Source organism: Paroedura picta, chromosome 2 (genome assembly GCF_049243985.1).
Source record: "Paroedura picta isolate Pp20150507F chromosome 2, Ppicta_v3.0, whole genome shotgun sequence".
Classification (NCBI taxonomy): domain Eukaryota; kingdom Metazoa; phylum Chordata; class Lepidosauria; order Squamata; family Gekkonidae; genus Paroedura; species Paroedura picta.
In genome coordinates, this window is record NC_135370.1 from 43,592,821 (window position 1) to 43,615,519 (window position 22,699).

The 22,699-nt window shown below is 44.2% G+C and overlaps 1 protein-coding gene and 2 long non-coding RNA genes across 20 annotated transcripts in view; 2 read left to right on the top strand and 1 right to left on the bottom strand.

Annotated features, from left to right (window-relative positions):
* Window positions 1-5,965, top strand: part of LOC143829325 (uncharacterized) — a 60,495-nt gene extending 54,530 nt beyond the window's left edge. Inside the window, exon 4 of the long non-coding RNA XR_013228075.1 lies at window positions 5,293-5,965. This is a non-coding gene — a long non-coding RNA (uncharacterized LOC143829325). The remainder of the gene's footprint in view (window positions 1-5,292) is intronic.
* LOC143829322 (uncharacterized) overlaps window positions 1-16,333 on the bottom strand; it is a 41,080-nt gene extending 24,747 nt beyond the window's left edge. The window contains exons 1-2 of one of the 4 annotated variants that reach the window (XR_013228070.1): window positions 15,958-16,147; window positions 12,206-12,302 (exon numbers count right to left, since the gene is read on the bottom strand). This is a non-coding gene — a long non-coding RNA (uncharacterized LOC143829322). Of the gene's footprint in view, window positions 1-12,205; window positions 12,303-15,957; window positions 16,148-16,200 lie in introns of those variants that run through there. The other 3 variants (XR_013228072.1, XR_013228071.1, XR_013228069.1) reach the window with 3 other exon arrangements.
* Window positions 15,354-22,699, top strand: part of BAZ2B (bromodomain adjacent to zinc finger domain 2B) — a 260,648-nt gene continuing 253,302 nt past the window's right edge. For 10 of the 15 annotated variants that reach the window (XM_077319942.1, XM_077319936.1, XM_077319937.1 and 7 more), the window contains exon 1: window positions 15,465-15,863. The gene's annotated coding sequence lies outside the window, so the exon portion shown is untranslated. Of the gene's footprint in view, window positions 15,864-22,699 lie in introns of all 15 variants that reach the window. The other 5 variants (XM_077319945.1, XM_077319948.1, XM_077319949.1 and 2 more) reach the window with 2 other exon arrangements.

The window sequence follows — 22,699 nt, forward strand, 5'->3', positions numbered from 1 at the left end:
GCAAATTAATTTCACAGAGTGGTGGATGCCGCTTTCATGGCATTCTAAGCATTTGTGAAATAATTATGCAGTTATAAACAACAAATGCTACTCTATAATTTCATATATTATTCTAATGATTGTGCAAAGTAATTCCCGATTCCTGTGCACTGGATACATTTCCTGTGCTGTGTATTTAAGATAACGGGTCTGTCCTGATGCAATGCAGAAGTATGGTTCATTTTAACTGCAGCTAGGTTGTGAAACCAGGATTCAGTCTGTAGACAATGACCGCATCTTAACTTGTTTCAGCAAATCCTGACTTCACTTCCTTTGCCCTTTCTCCTGCCGCTCTACCAGAGACCTGGATGGTAGCTTTTAGTGCACACAATGGCCTTACATGTGCCAGCAGATTTAGCTCCTACAAGCACCCATCAACAAATCACCCCCCTAGCATATCGACCCATGAGTTCCAGACTCCAATAAAGCCCCTGGAAGAGCCTGTATCCCTCACTGCATCTCATTTTCATCCATCCAGCATCCCTTAAAATGGAGCAGTTGCCAGGGCCAGTCCCTACCAGGGCCCACTGTTGCCAATGTCCCCTGAACTATCACTTACTGGCACACCACCATTTGTACACCCTGCTGCAAGCACTGCCCAGTGCCACGGAGAAAAAGGCTGCAGGCAGCTGTGTGCTTGGGCAATGGGACCCTTTGTGAGCAGACAATGGAAGAACACAAAAGCAGGTGGAGAGCATGTAGGTGGGTGAGAAAGAGGGCACAAGTGCAGGGGGGGGGCTCCTAGTGGGCAGGAGACAGGGGGATCCAGGGAACTCTCTGCTCAGAACCCCCCTTAAACTGGCCCTGATTCAGCCAATAAACCCACAAGCAAATTTTCTTAAATGAACGTAACAAAACAAAGAAACAAATCCCCAAAAGGAAAAGCTGTGAATGCAAGCCTTAAACAGTTTGGATATAAAAGGGGAATAACTCTGGGGCAGGGAGTATTAAGTATGGCCTTTAGAAACACAGAGATTGTGGTCTCAGAAACACTAGCAGAAAACTCTACATATAACCCTTATCTTCATAAACTGCACAATTGCCCACCGTGTCTTCAAGGTTTCCCCAAAATGTTTGTTCCTCTGCTCAGGATTTGGAGCTTCATTTGATCAGTTGCATATCACAAATGTAGGTCCAAATCCTCAGATATATATTCCTATATTTCTCAGTCGAAGGATTATAAAAAATAGCACTTCTTGGCACCGGATCCATATTGCCATTCCTCATCCAGCTTCTAAGCCAGGGGTAGTCAACCTGTGGTCCTCCAGATGTGCATGGACTACAATTCCCATGAGCCCCTGGCAGCAAACGCTCATGGGAATTGTAGTCCATTAACATCTGGAGGACCACAGGTTGACTACCCCTGTTCTACGCAACATATGGGGGCACCTTACCACAGCCCCCCCCCACCGCAACATAATGTGCAGTTAAGTCCTCCATATTATTTAGCAACACTAACGTACAAGGTTTTATTTCTTACACTGTAGCCATGGAATAAACTTGTGTTCTCGTAGCTGGTGAAATAGTATCTAAGAGGGGCAAGCTGGGAAGTCTCTACTTAAAAGCTTTCTTCAGCGGCACATTCGCTAGGTGGGAAGTCATTCTCCATCAGCCTTGTCCTCCATCGGCAGCATCAAGATGCTAATACTGACCCGCTATACAAGGCTGTTAGAGAAATTGCTGAGATAATGTACCTGAGGCACTTTAAATACTCTCAGCCGCAGTGGCCAACCTGTGTGTTAAGTATGTGGAAAGTCATATCCAAAGGATGAATTAGTGCCTTACTAAGTGCTCTACAATACATAGGCATCCTTCTGTGCCTGGAGCAATTTTACCTTTTTCTCTGCACACAGGCAGCCCACAGAGCAGTGCCACAGCAGCACTGATCTAATTCTGTGCCATTGTCACATCCATAGATCTTTCTTCTGCCCAAGCACGCCGCCAACTTATACTGCCTAGGCAGCAGATTGACTCCCCGGCACATAAAATGTTTTAAATGTTAAGTATCATTAAATAACTCAACACAACAGGAGTTCACTCTGCTCCTAGGAAGCTTAGAATACAATCCTGAGCAAAGCTATACCCTTCTAAGGCCATCAAAGTTAATGGACTTAGTAGGGTGTAGCTCTGCGTCACCCAGCATTGTTACTCTACAAACTAAATTCCACTCCCATGGTTCCTGATTTTGAGTTCCAGTTCCTCGAACTGCCTTTCAAATCCTTTCTATTTGTGAGGCACAAATACGATGCATTAACAATGTGCCTCTTTGCTTTTGATATGCTGATAGCCCACAGAGTGAAATTAATTAATTATTATTTATTTATTAGATTTTTATACTTCCCTCCCATATGGCTCAGGACAGTTTATATATAACATCACGGGGTGATACTTTTGACTGTTATGTTTAGGTCGCTCCATGTATCACCCCGTGATGTTATATGTAAACTGTCCTGAACCACATCTTTAACACTTAGCTGTATTAATATTTGAGCAGAGTCCTCCTGGGCGGAGCCGGTCCGGCCCCTGCTTCCCGTCCCCTGGAATGTTACGGGCTGATCAGATTCAACCCCGTGCCAAAAATAAGGTCTGGGGTGTGGCCTGTCTGATGGGTAGGGCTAACAACAAACTGTGAGAGCCCTAGTGTCGCCATGGCTGACACCAGATCCAGCCCATTGCCAGAGGAAGGTAGTTCTGCATGGATGTTAAAGTTAATTAACAGTCTAGGGCAGTGGTCCCCAACCCTTTTATCACCGGGGACCGGTCAACGCTTGACAATTTTACTGAGGCCCGGGGGGTAGTCTTTTGCCGAGGGACGTTGCCACTGCCACCTGAGCATCTGCTCTGCTTGCTTTCCCACCGGTGCCCCTGACTTTCTGCTGCCCACTGGGCAGCGCTGCTAGCAGCACCTGTGCTGTGCCACGCCAAGGGGGAGCCCCAGCCACGGTGGCCGCCAGAGAGCACCAAAGGTGAGCCAGCAGCAGAGTGGCAGGGCAGCCCTCGAGGCAGCAGCCGGGGAAGAGGGCGAGGAGCAGCCGCGGCCCAGTACCGACTGATCTACGGACCAGTACTGGTCTCCGGACTGGGGGTTGGGGACCACTGGTCTAGGGAACTGTAACGTCCAGGTGGCAACTGCCTCCAGCAGGGCCGGCAGGGCATCTGGAGGTGCATTGGTGTGGTACACCAGCCAGATGGCCACTTTCCCAGTTGTGCCAACACATTCAATTCCCAGGATTATCAGCGCAGGGAGAGCCCTGAAGGAGGTCTTATAGTGGATCTTTATGCCACTCACCCTTGGCACCCCATGGTCCACAACTGATGGTAGACAGAGAACCCGGCAGGGGCTAGTTCTTTAAGGGCAACTGTTTTGCCATCCCGTGTTACTGTCATGCACACCAATCCTACCCCCTGCTCTGCAAAATAGGCTTGCAGAGTGGAGGCTTTGTTGTTGACCTGGCATTGCACAGCATCAGTGTCATAGTTGGGTTGTTCACCATTGCCTCCACCCTAGTGGCCCAAGAGATGGGGTGGAGGTTAGAAGGAGCCTGAGCATGATCATGTCTCAACCCCCCCCCCTTTTTTTTTGTCTCTTCCCCTTATTATTGGGATCCCTGACCCCCTTGGGTCTTCTGTTGATATTGTGACTGTGATTGTGCCTGATGCTTGTGGGCCATCCATGTCTGATGTTTTGCTGGCTCTTCTTTGGGTAGCTAACAGTTTTATTTCAAGGGAACCCTGTACCCCGGCTTTCTTGCTTAGTTTCTTGAATTTGGATTATCGGCGGGTTTGGGGTTGAGTGGTGTGGCTGGATTGGGTGAGCTTTTCCCGGGGGGGGTGGCCCTGATCATCTTCTGTGACCTCTCAGGAATGTCCAGTCTGGTGTTTATTTCTTTTTTGGGGGGGGTGCACTTTCATGTCCATATGAGGGGTGGGTGGGGAGGGAGGGGTGGGGGAGGGTTATGGTGCTTAATTTAGTTTGGTTTTCATTCCAGGATTGAGTAAAATCAATTTGGGGAGTTTGGGCTATTTAAAATTGATTAAGGATGGCCTTTCACATGAGTATCCAGTCATTTGATTATTTACTTGACGTCTATTCTACCCTATCTCAGCTGACTCATGCAGAGGTTTAGTCTGTGTGAACTGTCTTAATATATGGTTGTTTATGTAGATCTTCATGCCCTGTATTTTTGTCCATAGTGGGAGATCCAAAATGGCTTAGAACATCATCCTTAGAACATCCTGAAACAAACCTGTGACGTAGGTTAGGCTGAGGGAATGTGAGTGACCCAAGGTCACCCAGCAAGCTTCATTGTCACCAGGTTCCATCTCACAACTTCCTCTGATGAAAGTGGATCTTCATCTGGAGAAAGACCCACTTCTCTAGGAAGAAGTCGCCTTAGTTTGAAGGGAGACTGTGGCTGAGTGGTAGAGCAGGGGTAGTCAACCTGTGGTCCTCCAGATGTCCATGGACTACAATTCCCATGAGCCTCTGCCAGCAAACGGAGGGCCATAGATTGACTATCCCTGAGAGCATCTGCTTGGTATGCATAAGGTCCCAGATTCAATCCCTGGCTAAAAAGAGCAGGTGCTAGGTCGTATGAAAGATTTCTTCCTAATATCTGGAGAGTCACTGCCACTCTGAGTACACACAACTCTCCAGAGTCTCAGGCAGAGATCTTTCACATCATCTACTACCTGATATTTCTTTATTGGAGATGTCAGGGATTGAATCTGGGATCTTCCACATGCCAAGCAAATACTGCACCACTGAGCCACAGCAGTACTAACTGGAATTACTTTGACAGGCCAATGGTCTGGATCAGTCCATTGATCAATTGAGGTCAATATTGTCTCTTCAGACCAGGAGTGGCTCTCCAGAGTCTCAGATAGAGGTCTTTCATATTACCTGCTACCTGATCTTTTAGCTGGAGAGGCCAGCCTTGGACCTTCTGTTTGAGCCTCACAGGAAGGGTGGGTTATAAGAATAAAATTTTATTTATTTATAGATGACAGTACTGATTATTATGGGCCGATGGCCTGATTCATAAGTTCATGTGGTATATCAACTCTAATGGACAGAAAACACGAGTGCAATTCATTTTATGCTAGGTTTTAATTAATAACTTTTAATGTTTTAAATTTTTATTATGCTTTATTATGTGAGCACCCCAGGGTAGGTTTCCCTGGAGAGTTGACATAAAAATGTTAAAAGAAAATAAATATAATTTCCCCCTCTTCGCTTTGTTTTCCATGTAGGCCTGGCAAAAGCATTGTGGGATTTTTTTTCTGCATATGGACATCTTATCAACAAGGAAATATCGAATGCAATGGGTTGCAAGATGAACAGACTGCAGAAGAATCATAGGTTCAGGCTCGATGAATGGGAAAGAACAGATTGCTGGCCCCGATTAGTAAGAGCTCTACTTTAAATCTGAAATCAAAACATTAATTGGTCAATCAGTTAATTAATTTATGCTTTTAGCCCTACTATGTAGTAATTAATGAAGTCTGCAGGATTTCCTCCAGGAACAGTTATTAATCCCAGCGACCCAGCTAAACTTCTGCTTGCTTAATTATATTTGCCCAATCTAATCCCCCAATAGTTTTAACTGTATACAGTATTGTTTTCACTTCCCATCCTAAATTGTTGTATGCAGTAGCCATAATACGGATAGGAAAAAAAGCTACTCTTTTGTCTTTTTGATGTCATTGATCACAAAGAGGGACCTTTATGAGTAAATCCAAAAGGAAAAGAATGGATTATCGCTTGTGGAACAAAATTTGATTCCAGTGGCACCTTTAAGGCCAACTAAGTTTTATTCAAGGTATGAGTTTTTGTGTACATACACACCATTATTGTTTGTAGTCTTCCCAATATTTCTCTGTGTGCTACTATTCATCATAACAAATATATGAACCTGCTAGATGAGATTATGTAGAAATCTGAGTATTGTGATGTTCTCCTTCTCTTTCATCTCAGTTCTCCCACACTCAGTGCTTGTTCGGTATATGAGTTCCTAGGCACTAGGTATGAATAAATTAAAATAAAATCTGATTGAGTTCAGGAGCAGGGACAAGGCCTACCATCATCGTCAGCTTTGAGTTCTGGTTCACATATTTAAAATTGCCCAAGCATAAATGTTCCATCTCCGTCTTATTTGTACTAGCAAAAAAGCCCGTTGTAAAAAAAATACAACAGGCAGTAGCCTTCCCTCTCCCCTGACTTGCACAGGCTCGCTAAAGCCTCAACAGCCACAGTGGGCCTTTTCAGGGTGTGTGGGGGGGGGGGAAGTGCTGGCAGTGATTCCCTCCTTCTCCTCCCCCCAACCTGGGCAGGCTCGCCAAGACCTGGAGAGCCCACAGCAGCCCTTTTCGAGGCAAAGGAGCGCTGGTGGGGGTCTCAGCCTTCCCTGCCCCCCATGTGCTGGTGAGGCCAGGGCTCACCCCCTCCTTCCCTCCCGTGTCCCGGTTGCCAGCTGACCTTCTGGAGGCCACCAACTGCAGTCCCAGATTGCCCCACCCTCCCAGCTTGCGTTTGCAGGCTCACAGTCAGTTGAGTAGAGCAGGCTGGCACTGGAGGAAGATGCGGCTGGGGCAGGACAGCCTGCCGATTGGCCATTCAGGACAGGACAGCCTGCCGAATGGCCCGACTGGCCATTCATTGGACAGACAGCCCATCAGGTACAGGTGAGTCCTAACTCCTTCCACCACCCCTGTTGGGCTTTATTTATAATACAGTTTGTTGACAACAACAAGAAGATGGAGCATTTATTATTTATAATCCCTATTCATGGTTCCTCTTAATATTCGTGAAACCGGCCTGGGAGTGGAGCAAGTCTGGGGTGTCTGAGTTGGAATAGGACCAATCAGGGTGCGGCCAACAAAGCTGATTGGCCCGGCCCCAAGGCAGCCCTTTCTCCCTAGCTGCCCACAGCCTGGATGCACCCGAGCCTACCTTCCATGCCTCCTGTGCGTGCTGCGCTCAACACAGACGCTGCCAGCTACCAGGACATACCAGCGACTCCAGCCGTGAGAAGGCGGAAGCACCCGCCATGAAAAGTAAGCGGCCCAAGGAAGCCACGGCCTGCGCATTCCAAGAGAGCCAGTGCCCATGCCGCAGCAGACCACTAGCACGCGTCCCCTGGGCCAGCTTGAAGCTGCTGACGCCCACGAGGAGGATGCCATGGAAGCAGCGCCCATGGATGCCAGGACAACATGACCACGCCTGCAAGGACAAGGCTGCGCCTCCGCCAGCTGGCTCTCCCCACCATCTGCGCCCCAGATTCGCTCGTGCCTTGCAGGAGGGGCTGCCGGTTGCAGTGCACTCCATGAAGTGACAGCAGCTCCAATAAGGATGTGGATCCTGTGCCGCTGATGCACAGCCATGCCTGCCACGCCCCATGGCTCCAACACATGTGTCTGTATGGTTACCACTGATATGGGAGAGAACCTCATTATTCATTTATTTTGTTTAGGATATTTCCATGCTACATCTTCAGAATCCTGCTCCAGGCGGCTCGTTAAACATCATAACTATATAAAAACAATCACTGTTATCATGCACCAGTGTGGCTACAACAGATTACATGTCATTCCCCCCGCCCCCCCCCCCCCCCCATGGCTGCAGCAACTGGCCTTCCACATGCTATGCTCTGGGTTACTGTGATGACCTGAACTGTTTCCCCACAATTCCATTTGTAGACCTTCTGGTCCCATGCAGCTTCACAACAATTGTGCCTTCATAGCTTTCAAGTCAAACTTCAGTACTGTGCTGTGGGTGAGACCATAGGATGATGGCATCGCTGAATAACTAGCAGCTTTAAGGTATGGTAGCCTCCTCTTGACAAGGAAGATTGTTCGGGACTAAATTATGCCAGGAACTTCTTCAAATGTGACTTACTGGAAGAGGTGGGCATACTTCTATTGCTAGAATTAGTGATATTTTTTCCTTGGGGGAACCACTGCGGTAGAGAATCAAGAGTTCAAACAAAATTTCAGCAGTGCTGGTTAGAAATGCTGCTCACCCCCAGCCTACTGTCTGCATTGCCTCTGAAGGCCAAACAAGGTGATATTTTGGCATGAGTTGGCCTGTTCTCCCAGCCTGACTTGCAGCCACTCTCAAGGGCAACAGGCCCAATCCAGATTGAGAGAGCCGCACGTGGGGAGCAAGGTCTTCAAGTCTTCCTTCTCATGCCATGATCCTAGCTGTGGGAGGCCCTGCTTGCCCACTCTAGAGCTCCACTGCAGTCTGCACAGAAGACCACCCCCATGGCTTTTTTTTGGCTCAAGAAAACCATCCAGAAGGGAAAGCTGAAACCCCTTCTCTATACACACAATGCAGCTCCTCAACTGAATTGGGCCCTGGAGAACTCAGTTACCCAAGAGCACATATGAGTGCTAGCCCTCCCCGACTCATATAGAACATTTAATTCATTTTGGCCCTAAGAGTGTTGGGTGTATGTGGCTGTGTGATTATGATGGACACCTACTAGATAGTGTTTCCCATCATCACCTTTTTTTTTTTTTGCCACCAAGTCACAGCTGACTTATGGTCATCCTCGTGAGGTTTTCAAGGCAAGAAGTAGTTTGTCTCTGTCTGCCTCCGCATCACGGTCATGACCCTGGTATTCCTTGGTCTTTTCCCATCCAAATACTGGCCAAGGCCGATCCTGCTTTGCCTCCGAGATCTGATGAGATCAGGCTAGTCTGTGCTATCCAGGTCAGGGCATGTCATCACTAATGAGACAATACAGTTTATATAAGAACAAGACGGCGTGGAACAATCCTGCCTGATTACGTTCTCAGCAATGTACAGGTTATGCCCCTTCCCCTGCTAGTGCAAGGACTGCTTCCGTTTGCAGTGCACTGAAGATGGGAGCAGGATAGACTCCTTGGTGTGTGTGTGTGTGTGTAAGAGAGTGATAGATTAGCATGGCAGCATATCCCGTGTGTACCCAAGTCTGGCAAAAGCATCCGTGCACACACCCTTAGTGTTATGCTAATCATGACTGGCATTCATTGGGACCTGATCTCCTGTGGGATGTGTTTCAGGCTGATTTCCAACAGAGTAATTGTCGTTTTTCAGAGCAGGCAAATCGCAGTGATCAACAACAGATCAATCCAGCAGCCAAGCTATTAAATCTGGGGGCTCCATGTTGTATTTAAGCTGCATTTTGTTTTTAAGTATTCAAGAGCTTTCTGTCCTTCTGTACTCTGATTATGGGCAAATGAAGTAGCACCTCGTTCATTTGCCTACTCTAGGGTGACATCATAAAACAGGGCGTGTTAACAGCATAAAGGCAGGAGTACTTAAGGCATGTTAAACTGAATAAATAGCCCTCAGAGAGTGATAGCATAAGCTCTTCTGTGCCAACAAGTATCTGTGATAAGAATAAACCTCTTAAACCCAGAGTAAATTCTGCACTTGAAGGTTATGCTTTTAACAGCTTTCTACCGAGGTATTACTTTTAAAGCATAATGTTTCCAAGTATAGATTGCAGATCATAGTTGAATGAAATATTTAGCTTTTTATTAAATCAGTTTTGGCGCTTTTTATTAATAGTGCGCTAATGCTTCCATCATTCACCTGAAGTATGGACAATGAGAACCTTATGGAAAGATTTTTTTAATTGGTCTATCTTGAGCGCATAAGATAAATTCCAATAGCCAATTCATAGATGTTATGATGTGACCTGCTCCAATTGATGTCCTGGAAGTTCTTTTGTGAGTAAACAGAAGTGTTTACAGCAGACATGTGGTTTATTTCAGAACATCATGCCAAACATATGGAAATGGACATTAAGGGTCCTCCAGTCTAGGTTTATTGTGTCCTGTTCATTTTTATGATGCCTTGGATCCCAGTATCTGTAAACTTAAGGAGTTTGTGGAGATGGATACTCTTCAACTTCCTCGATTTGTGCTTTATGTTAGCAGCTCCCGGGCGCTGGACAAAACAACATGTAAGGCAATGCTGTAAGAAGGGGGTAGTGGGTGAATTTGCCTTGCTCCCTATTGCACAAGCCCAGTTCCCCCTGCTTACTGAAGTTTCTTGGGTGACATGGCATTTTGTCTAGGACAGCCTTTCTCAACTTTCTTACCATAGAGAAACCCCTGAAACATTCTTCAGCTCTGAGAAACCCCAGAAGTGGCAGGATTGTGGTGGTTGGAAAGCAAAACTCTGTACACACCCACCCAGGGCCCTTCCCCTCCCCTCCCCACCCCTTCCAGGCCCATCACTGCCTATTTTGGGAGCCGGGCGGTGGGTTGACATGGCCATATATGCTCATATCACCTGACAAATGTTTAACAAATGTAAAACATATATTAAAAATTAATGAATCCCCCCCCCCATTTTGGGTAACGCTTCCAGGGCTGTCAAGAAACCCCAGGGTTTCACCCAAAAAAAAGAAGCAATAAAAAAAAGCCTGATCTAAGAGGATTTCTGGACTCGGAGGATCATTTTTGGGTCACAGAGACTGCTAGGAGAAGGGGATAGCTGGGAAGATCTCTCTCAGTGAACTTTGCAAGTTCAGTGAAATCTGTAGGTTCACAGATAACTGTATGCAACCCCGAGTTTGAAAAATGGGTCGCTAAATATTCTAGCCCATTTGAGGGCCTTCAGAATGGTAATAGGAGAAACATAAACACCCAGAAGTGATGTAGGGTAGCACTAGGAATCACTGACAATTCCTAGAACCAGCCTTACATCACCTGAGTTTTCCCCAGAAGTGACATAGTGGTGCCCATGATGCCATGTCCTACCTATATCCCCAACCCCAAAGCTCCTGCCACAAGCTCGGGGGAGTAATGGAAGTGTTGTTGTTGGTTTTGTTTTTTTGTTGGGTTTTTTTTTGGGGGGGGGTAACACAAGCTTCCCTAACACAACATATAATCTCCTGCAATGCACAATTACAAAGGAGCATTGTGTAGGTTCTAGGTGCTCTGCTAGGTTAAGCACATCAATAAAGAAATACACCAGGCCTATGCAGTAGCACAGTTGAATTGACTGTGCACGAGCAAATATATCTCATAATCTTCTGCAGTGCTGTGTTATTCTGTGGTAGATAGTCAGGAGTTTCTTGAAACAAAGATTATTGCTGAAAAGTTGTCTTGGTATGTTCCATGGCCTGCTTTGTGATTGGAAGAAGTTAGCAAGGCTGCTCATACCAAATACCTGCCCTATTCACTAACTGATAAGAAACTACTCATTATTACTCCCATGTGGAAGACTGAGGTTTGGCTGTCCCTGCTGAAGAGCAAGCAAGAGAAATCTCAAGTCAATCCAGTAGTGCAGTTTAGCAAGTAGGCAACAGGAGAAATAACCAGAACACCAATTCAGGTTAAAATAACCAGAATTTGCCCTTTTCTATAAAAGATGGCAAAATAAGTTGTACACACAGAAACAAAAAGAAATAAAACTCCCCCCCCCCCCCAATCAAGCATGTGAGCCTAAAGGAAATAAAAGAAGATAAATGCAATCTCCTAGTGCATCTAGATTTGTGCTGTCAATCTCCCAGAGGCTTCAGATTCAAGATAGATCTTACAGTCAGGCTTGGTGACTCCTGCAAGCTGTTTCCACTTTGGTTTAGGGCAGTAACTTCAGCTTCCAAGGTTCAGCTGTTTTAGCCTTCTCCAGGAATGCTTTCTTATAGCTTTCCCTTTCCCCCCAGACTGGATTACTAGTCTATTTTCCCTCAACCTATATATAAACCCAGAAAGCCCCTTGCTGGGGTCACCATAAGTCAACTGTGACTTGACAGTACTGTATACACACACACACACACAAAGGTCTTCCTGCCTTCTGGAGGATTCTCGCCAATCCCAAGCCAAAAGGTTTTGGGCCAGCAACAGGCCAATAGCTGCCCTTCCTGCCCTTTTCCTGACCTTTATGAGGGGAACTACAAAGATGACTTTCTGAACCTTCCTGGGACAAATTGACCAAGGCCAGTGGCTGTGGTCTTCTAACAGGCAGCCATTTTAAAACAATTCTTCAGTCACTTGTAGCACTCAGTTATAAAAAACACACACACACATGCAAAATATGACAAATTCATTGTGACGAAAAAGGTTTTAAGAGGTATAGCCTTTGAAAACTATTGTGTTAACTGCATGTCTACTCCTATACACAACAATATTGATCTTCTTTATAAAGTCACATCTTTAAACTTACAACTGTTAAGGTTCACTGGTGTCTTCTCCAAGTGTTTTCCATTAAATCAGTAACTCTTCTGAAGACAGTATTGCATTGATAGTATTATCAATGCCCCCTTGTAGATAAGAAAGAAAACAAAAATGTTCCTTAAAGAAAAAGAACCAAATTATGTCTGTATTGGCTCCATGCCATAAAGTTGTTCTACCAAACTTTTCCGAACTGGCAGATTACAAAGCGACCCTACAAAGAATGTCTATGTTTTTTTTTAATGAATTTATTCTAAACAATATAGATAAAAGAAACAGCAACCTTACTTAAATTGTATATGTGTTGCATTTGTGTTTTTTAAATCAGAAATACACCATCTTGGGGAAAGGGAATAATATTTAGATGGCAGTTTATGAACACTTCAGATGTGAGACTTGTTCATCGCAAAATCTATCAAAAGGATCTTATAAACTAGGACTTCTACTGAATAAACATAGTAACCTAAGAACCTGACAGTATGTCTTCACACACTTATGCAATTTTTTTTTAGCGTAAGTGGTTTCTTAGTGTTAGTTGTTGGAATTCCAAGCCTCTGCCATTGATCTTAAGGGAACTGGGCAACAAATGCCCTTAACAGATCATACCACTTTTTAAAGCGCTAATTGAAGCCACAATCAATAGATCACTTTCCAGTGAATTGAGACAGGTATTGTTTAAATTCTTTATTGATTCCAGAGAGAGTTTATTGTCCTAAAAATCACTTAAGGTTTGTAGAAAGTTGGGCTGAGTGTAGTCCAATTTTTCAGTACAGGAGAGTACTGAATGGGTATTTACAGAAAATAGGTATGTGCAGGTATATATACAGCATCATAGTCGTATATATATCTAGATGAACTGGCATATTGTTGCCACGTGAAACCTCATGAATGGTGCTATCAGATCATGTTTCCTGAGATTTAACAATTGTCAATGGACTTATTTGCCATTTAGGCCTAGGCTATAGAAGTCCTTCCCCGTCATATTAAAATGATGTGGTTTTTCTTAACAGTACTTGCAGATATTCTTACTCACTATCCTTAACCAAATGACTGTTCTTTAGTTTTCCCTAAATTATTATTAACAGACTTTTAAAGTAACAGTCTTGATTTTTAAGTGTGTATAACAACCGCACAGTTTACTGCGCACATTAAATCCATTGTTTATTTTTATGTATATTTTTAAAATCCTGTTATCTTTCAAGCAACAATATTGGCCTTCTTGGAAAATGTATGAGCTTTTGATGTGTAGCATTCTGAGTGAAATAGCTAATTGGGTATATTCGTAGCTAGATTCTGATGCCACATTTTCCTCCAAGATTATTATTAGTAAATTTTGAGGTTACAGAACTACTGACCCAATCAAACATGTACAGAGCTTGGCCTCTGAGTTAATTAAATATGGGTTAATAATATATTATAAGGAAATCATTGTCCTTATTACAGTTATTAGGTAGTTAGTCAAATTATAGCTTCAAAGGAATGCAGAGCATGGAGAAACTCAGGATTAAATTATGCATTTGAACCTCAGGCCAGCTTTTACTGTTGAGACAGTTTGCTGCTAAGAGAAATTGTGTGTCATTGAAATTAAATGCTTTTCTGGGGATGGAAGGTTCCAGTTTTTTAATGAAATTACTGAGTGTGGTATAGTGAAATGATTAAAATCTGTATTCCGGGAATGTGGCAGTGAAAAAAAAAATCAATAAACGCGAGCACGGTTTTGCCGCTGAATGTGAATGCGAGGAATAAAAAACAAACTAGGACCAAAATTACAATTAAAATCATAGCCCATTAAGTGATTCCCCCCACCAGCTTCCCAAGACATAATTTCTAATAATTTTTCGCATGCATTTTAATGTGTCACGAGGAGCTTTTCACATATCCTTGTTATAGACAGGCAGTTTTTTTTTTCTGCCCTTCCCCCCAGTGTCCCTGCATTGCAATCATTGTGCTTACACTTATTATGTTACAAATGACCGAGGTAAGGCTGACATTCCCATTGCATGCAAAAAGACCTAGTCTGCCAAGCTGTTTTTTTTTTCCCTCCCCCTAATGAAGAGGCTTTGTGAAGTCTCTCCATGTGCTAATACTAATGAAGATCCTCCAGCGCAATTAAAATCACAGCCAGTGGCTGAAGAGGAAACACCAAACAATAGCATCTCTCTCCATGCGCATATTATTTTGATGTTGCAACCAGCTTTTTGTTCAGATCTGCTGTTAAAAAACCTTCACGTTTCCAATGGCCCTTGACGGTGCGAAGCGGCGTCAGCAACTTACACGCTCTAATTTCAGAGTGCAAGAAAACAGCCGGCTCGCAAACAATTCCTCTCCCCCCCACCCCACACCCACCCACACCCCTCTTTCAAGACAAATTATGTCCTTGGCTGTATTTTAAGCCTTTACTCTGGATAGCTTGCAGGAAGCATTTCTGCGTTTGCAGTGGACTTTAACCCTAACTTGGAATGAGTTTGATGGAGAGGAGAGATCGAGAGATCACATGGATAAACTATGGACTCAGGAGACTATTGGCACATTAGTTCCATTCACACAGAAAGTGCGTGTGTACAAAAAATCTATCCCAATTCCAGTACAATGGCGTATGAAATCTTTTAAAATATGGGTGGCTCCCAATCTTTTTGACTCAAGTTGTTGATTCTTGTTGTTTGGGGAGGAGGGGGGAGGCAAGTCTTTTAAGGATCACCACCATGAATGCCCTTCTTAAAGCAATTTAGGTTTAATTATTTTTTTAAAAAAATCTGTGGGCATAATTTTATTCTCCGTCAAGACCTCGGATTATTTGAGGAAGAAGTCCCACACGCCCTCCTCCCCTTGTCTGCCGCTTGAAGCGTTCTGTGTAACTGGATAGCTTGCCTATTCTTAAGACACCCCCCCCCCCGCGGGGGTTAGGTTCATTAGCCCCGTGTTTCTTTTACATTTTAAAGGGGCCATGCTTTCACTGGGAAGCGTACCTTCGTGGCTAAGATTCCCAGTCGTGGTGGGTCTCTATTTCTTCCCCTAAAACACACGCATTCAACTCTCTCTCTCCCCCCCCCCCTTCAGAAAGACTGCCTGTTCCAGGCGCAGGAGTGAAAATAGTGGTGAACTTTTGGAGGAGCAGAAATGCGCCTTTTGGGATCTGATGGGGTCATTTATTACCGAGGCTGAAATGAGATAAACAATTCTCTCTCTCTTTCTCTCTCTCTCTCTCTCTCCCCCCGCTCTCTCTCGCTCTCGCTCCTTTTAACAGCAACTTTCATTGTTAGAAAGAGAGGAGCCGAGTTGGTTGACGTCACTTTTGGTTCGCGGAGCCCTTCGCCTGGAAGTGAAGCTGAATAAACCTGGAGAAGAGAATCTGCTTCAATCTGCTGCCGCTGGAAGGGACTCAGCCGAGGCAGGCGGGCAGACCCAGAGAGGAGGGAGAGGGAGACGGAGAGAGAGAGGAGACGCGCGAGCCGGGCGCGCACAGAGAGAGGCTTTTTGCACACTGTCATGAATCCTCCTAGTTAGCCCTGCCTGGCCCCCGAGTCTTTCTCCGCTCCCCTCCTCGGAGGCAGCGCTTCCCACCCTCCGGAGCCCTCGCACCCATCCTTGCGAGCCCCCTCCCGCCGAGGTGGGGGGCGTGTGAGCTCTCTCGCTTCCCCCAAACTGCGAAGGTGAGTTGGAAGCGGCAGGGACGGCGGGTGATGATGGGGGGGGGGGGGATGGATAATCTGGGAGGTGTGTGGCCGACTTTCCCCTGGCGGATACCTGCGTCGGGAGAGCCCTCGGGGTGGGTCGGGGCCGGGCTCCTCGGCGTGTGCGCCTTTGCTCGCGGGGGTTCCTCTCGCTCGTCTCTTTGTTGCCGGGGCTGGTGGGATTCGCCTGTGCACCGGACGGGGAACCGGGGGGGGGGGTGTTTGGGAAGAGGGTGGAGGTCTTACCTAGACCCCCCCCACACACACACACTCACACACACATACATACATACATACCCCACACTCATCCACCCACCCACCCCAGTGATCTGTCTGGCTTCGGCGCGCCTGGAGTAAAGTCGTAGAAGATCCAAGTCTGGAAAGTGAAACTGACCTTGTGCACTCGGGACGGGAGGGGGCGGGTGGGCTGGCACCGGCGCGTGCTTGGCATGGAGACTGGGGGGGGGGGGTCGTAGCTCTCTGTAGGGCGGGCGGGCGGGTGGGGGAAGCTGACTGCCCCGGCTATTTTTGCTTTCTAACCCACCCCCACGAGTTCGGGGGTTTCCTCCCAGAGCCACGTCTTCTTTGGCACCCGCCAGTCCCGGGCACGGGATCTCCTGGGCTTTCTGTGCCCTCCGCTGCCTTCCCCTGGCGCTTCACCCCTGCCCGCTTCTTCCCTCCGGGGCTTGACAGCCGGCCCCAAGCCCCCCCCCCTCGCCCGAGGGCCTGTCACCTCTGCCCTTCAGCGCCCCTCTCCCTTTGGCCCCCCCTGCTGGTGGGTGGGAAGGAGGGGAGGGGACCCAAGAGGGTGTAATCTGCCAAGTAAGAGGATCTCGCCTTTCTCTACTACGGACTCCTGCCCGTGTCCCGCCCCCCCCCTTCTCCTCTTAGTAAGCTCCCCCCACACGCCGTGCATTTCTCCTCCCTCCCTCCCTTCTCTCTCTCTCTCTCCTACGCTTTTCTTTCTCAAAATGCTGCGTTGCCCGAGTGGATCCAGAGAGCCCCGCTTTCGGGGGGTTGAGGGGAAAAGCGGCATCGTCTTGGGGAGAGGGGGAGAGAGCGAGCCGGGGGGGGGGACCCGGGGGTCTGTGCTTTGCGGGGGCTTTACTGCTTTTCTTTTCTCTCCCCTCGCTGGCTGGCTCTCTCTCTCTCTCTCTCCCTTTATCTTTTGTGTGGGTTGCTTCCTTATAAAGCCCGAGAAGCAGCTGCAGCCCTCGGCCAAGTTGTTGAAATTTATCCCTTTGTGTATATTACAATATCCTCCATTTTTCTGCCCTCTAAACAACAAGGCTTTCGCCATCTTGGGCATTTTTAATTTTTTTCCCCCCCGAAGTCTGTGTATCTCTCTCTCTCTCTCTCTCTCTCTCTTCCCCCCTCCTTAATTTTTTTTTTTTTGCGTGAAATCCTTCAAAGCCTTACCGGATAGGGCACAAAGTTTAGGAAATCTTTCAGGGGCAGTGACGTCATGTAAAGTTTTGAAGGGTCTCTCCCCCCTTCTTCCCAACATTTTCTTTTTTCCTGTGGAGATTTCTGACCCAACGTGTTGTTTCTCTTTAAAGCTGTATCGGTTGTAGGTTTGTGCATTAAAAAAGTGAAGAAGGGAATAGTGTCTGAGATTGCTGGTTTGTGGAGTGGTTCCCCCCCCCACACACACACACAGGTAGAGAAATACCTGAGCTTTATACACAGCGTTTTCTTTAGTATCCTTTTTTCTTGGGTACAGAAATAAATCCCCCCCCCCCCCAGTGCCGGAGCTGTCATTTTCATTTTTATGTCAGGTGGTGTAGTAACTGACGGATGGAGGAAAATAATTGCCTCTGCCATTGGTCTTCTGTTACTGGCTTAGGAGATGGTACTGTTTGGGAAGCATCTCCAAAGACTTGGGTGTTCGAGGGGGAAACAGGAGAGCAAACTTCTGCTGGCGATCCCTGCTCCTCAAAATTTAAAATCTTTCTAGATTTTGAAAATGGTATTATTTGCTGGGACAGCGCAGCATGTGTTAGCGAGGGACCTGTAGATGCTCTATGTGCTGTGGATCATGTTTTCGACTCTGTGGCTTTCCAAGTGTAGTTGGTATGCTAAGTTCTAAATTGCTCCCACAAACCCAGAATCGCATTACCTCTGGCTATAGGCTCTTATGTCTCCAGTTGTGAAAAGGGAAACAATAAAGAGTACTGTGCTTTTAACTTACTCCTCTTCCACAGATTACCCCCTCCCCCCCTTTTTAATAGAAGTTCTCCTGGTCACAGGGCAAAACTTAATGAAACATTGATCACCCCATAAATGATAACATCTTTAAACAGAATCCTGCATTTCTGTTCTGCTTATTGTGCTTTGTTTTGTTTTTCTTTCCACCTATTTACACTTGCGCTAACAACATGAAACCGCCTGCGTTTAATTTGCATTCTCTTTGTCTTCATGGTTGGGGGGGAGACTACAATTGTCTACAATTAACATGGGAAACTAATAGGCACAGTTTTAGAATGTCAAGATGTTCTTTTCTTCAGTACAGTCCAAACGGAATGACAGGTTTAATATATATATATTTTCTAAATCCTTGGGCAGAAAGCTGCTTTCATATTTACAAAAGTAAAGCGTTTACCTTTGTTTGTTCCTTTTTAAAGGCATGAAGAAGCCACTTTAGAAAGGCTTGTGGAAATGAATGGCTGCCAGTTCTGTGATTCTTAGGGTAGATGAAAATGTTGAAATAGTTAAAAGCGCCTAGAACAGATGGCTCTAAATTATACATGCAACAAAGGCCTGGAAGATTTGGCAGATTATAAATGGTGAGCAACAGAAGATAAGCAGTGTTAAGAAAATGGTAGTTAAGTATATTTGATACCTCACACCCATTGTAAACTGTGCACACAATTTAGTCATAATACTGCCTTAATCAATAAAGCATGAAATATCAAGAAAATTGTAGTGGAAATAATTTTCTGTATTAGATATGTGAATGGGCAGCTGTGGGGATATCTAAATTTAAATGGGGCATTTTGGGCATGGAGGTAATTTTACACAAAGTTCACCAAGCAAAAAGCTTTTTGAATTTAAAAATGCCTTGGGTTTTGCTGATTTAAAAAAAAATTAGTACATAAGAGCAGGATAGAGGCATATGCACTTCATTTTGTAAATTTCAGGGAGCAAGTATGGTGGGAGGCTTTTCAGTGCTGCTTTAAAAGGATCAGATAATGGTTTCTTATTGCTCATACTCCCCTGAAATTAGCAAATGAACTGGTCTATGAACAATGGCTCTCTTGGACTACTCAACTACGGGGCTGCAATACTAACATCTCTCCTGGAAATGTATCTTAAAAGTGACAATCTGAGTGACTTGCATGTGGATATTTCAACAGAGTGAAATTCATTTGAAAAAGTTCTTACTTGGTGTAATAGTTTGGATCGTGACTCAGTTAAAAATCACTGTTTCCTAATTTAATTTATTTATATGTGTGCATGTGAGAGAGCGAGAGATCTCTGGATAACAGTTGGATTTCTGTTTCTTCATTACAGTGAGATATCTTCTACAATTATTATAAAGGTTACTTGTTGAAAAAGACAAAATAGTGTGCCTTTTATATTGCTAGTTGAATCTGGTGGAGGATTTCATTCCTACCCAGTTTATGGTGAAGATAAGACATGCCACCCAAATGAATGCCTTTTTATTGTAACTACATGACACATATTAAAGATGCAAATAAAAGGGTAATGGGAGCCTTAGATTTCTGGTTGCCTTTAGCCCCTCTCTTCATTTCTTTGTTTGCATGTTTATTATAGAACTGCAGTGTAAAGGAGCAGATGTTTTGCCAAACATCCTGATGTGTTGCTTTTTCTTAGGGGAGTGCGTAACTGTTCCTTCTGATGCATCGGCTTGACAGCTGGTTGATTTCATGGAGATGCTAAGAAGCCATTAGTGGTGTCACTGAATTGAAACAGAACAGTCACTCCCAGCTTGAACTGCAATTGTTAATGTCTTTGTTGCTACTTTCTGTGTTCCTCATAGAAGATGTAGAATATCACAGTTGCAAAGAAGTGCGTGCTTTCTGTCTGATCTCTCTAAATTAGTGAAAGAATGTGCTAGGGTGTGATTTTTCTCTGAATTCTAAATATTCTTATTATGCCATATCTGGAACTAGAATGAATCTGATTTGTTTCCAAAGACATGGGGAGGAAGGACACTTATTGTAAAGGAAAATAAACATGGAAAAGGCATCTTCATAACTGGCTCCATGCTTCTTATAATCTGGTAGCATTTTTTTGCTGCCCTTGTTAAAACAGGCCCTATGCTGCTGTATATATATATATATATATATATAATAAAGGTCTTGTGCCTGTTTCAACTTTAAAAGGAATATCATAACCCAGCACGCAGTTGTTCACAGTTATATACCACTGAAAACAATGTGTTTAACTATGTAGTGGATTTTGACCTGTGGAACAATATAGTTCATCAATATTTTGTGTCTGGGAGTTAAATTTAAATCTATCTATTACTCAAATGAACTGTACATTTGACGCTGCTGTTACATACAGTTTCAGTGAGCAGGGGGAAAGGAGAAGGTCCAACTTATATTTGAAATAGGTAGCTGAGGTTCTCAAATTTTATTGCCCCAGAACGCTCCTGCTGGTTGTTTATAGTTTTCTGCAGCAACCTACAACCTTTTTTCTTGAAGAAAAAAATGTATTTATAAACTGATCGAATGGCCAAGGAAAATGCTGACAAAGTTAATCAGACAGACAATTAAGTATTCACATTGGCAGGCTGGTTGAAAATTGATCTCTTGCAAATTAATATGTGCTTTAATGAAACCAAGTATAAATGGGAAAGCACATTTCTCCAAGACAGACTGTTAAAAGCAACCCCTATTTTGTATGTCTAAAAGTTAGTGGGAAAAGTGGAAGGAACTGTTAATCATTATAATAATATTGAGACTTTTTTTTTAACAGCACGTTTAAAGTGTTCAAAGCATTTCACTTAAATTTTCTCTGTAATACTTGATAGAGTCCTATTATGTATCCGAGTATTATTTTCCTGAGTATTATTTTCCCTGTATTGCAAATGAAGGCTAAGAAAAAGATGAATTGTGTAAAGTCATTAACTGTGTGATCCTAAACAGAGTTACACTCTTTCAAGCCCATATCTATTTAGTATTGTACTATTAGAGAGCTTGGGAACAATCCTAAACAGATCTTCATTTGGAAGCAGGGTTTACTTCCAAGAATGTATCCTTAGTGTCACAAACTTAGTAGCAGAAGTGTTCTGTAGACTTGTCGCTCACGTTTTGGACCTAGCTGGCCAACTAGGATGCTCTGTCCACTGTTGCTTCAATTTTATTTTCCTACATTTGAAGCATCACAGTAGGATTCATACATATTGTTTCCTTTTTGTTATGTCTGCCTTGTTAGATTTCTGAATCAGTGATACTAACCTGAAATTCTAATCTGAAAATACACTATAATAGCCAGCTCATAATCTAAAAATAAACCTTTTGTAATATTAATACACAGACAACCACTTCTGTTAATGCTTTTGCAAATACAACACATTTCCCAAAGTGACCATGAGTAATCTGTTCAAAAATGCCCATGATAACATTAAATTACGTTGCAGTGAATTTATTCAGCATGCTGATTCTAAGCCCAGTCACCTGCAAATAAATTGCTTTGGAATCAGTGTAAATTTGCTTCCATGTAATGTTATTCTATCTGTATGAAGTTACGGCTTTCTAAATCCATTGACTTAGAAGGATGTAACTCTTTTTTAGCATTTAGGATTGCCAGCTCTGGGTTGGGACATTCCTGGAGATTTGAGGTTAGAGTTGGAGAGGGCAGGGTTTGGGAAAAGACCTCAGCTGGGTGTATAATACCATAGAGTTCATTTGCCAGATCAGCCATTTTTCTCCAGGAGAATAGATTTCTGTAGCCTAAAAGCAAGTTGTAATTCTGTGAGATCTCCAGGCCCCACCTGGAGATTGGCAACCTCAATTAGATTTGCACTGTGGTCAGTAGAAGCAATGGAAATAGATTTACATCTGCATGATATACAGGTTTTGTGTTAAAAACAAGAAACTCCATTTTCAGTGGAAATAGGGTGTCACTCAAGGTTTTCTGATTGATTCAGAAATATGCAGCCTAATCTTATGTATGTATGCTTACCTGGAAATCAAAGTAAACATACAAGCCATGCAAAAGTTGGGCTCCTATACTAAGCATGCACATATACCAAAATTGTCCTGTAAAATGATGCAAAGTTTTCAAGCATAGTTGCATCTCTTGCTAACTTTGATGACGGAAAAAGTTTTTGCATGACTGCCTGATCCATATTATGCAAATTGCTTCTCCCTTAATTGGTGTACACTTTTATCTGTATTAGTGGTTTTAACAGCTTTGTGTATATTTGAGGGACATCTTCAAATGCCCAACCCTAGATCAGTGGTCTTTTGCATTCTTCCCTGAAAAGACTTCCTTGTTCACTTTGACAGAGAATATATGCGTGGAACTGCTTTTTTCTGTTTTATATATGGAATCCCAGCTGTTCTGTGTTCAATTGGCAATAAATATGGGGCTTTCATTAGAGGCATTATCTTTTTGTGTACCTCTTTCATAAAGGTGTGTACCTTTTTGTGTACCTCTTACACGGAACAAATAAGTTGAAGTAATACAACAAATTCTTAAATGGGTTTCTTTAAAATAATTTAAAATAATATGTTGCATATACACCTGTGTCTATTTTATGTATAACATTACTCCACCTAAGCCTATTGATTTAATTTGGCTTATAATGTAGTAGCTATGCTTGGGATTGAGGTGGGTAG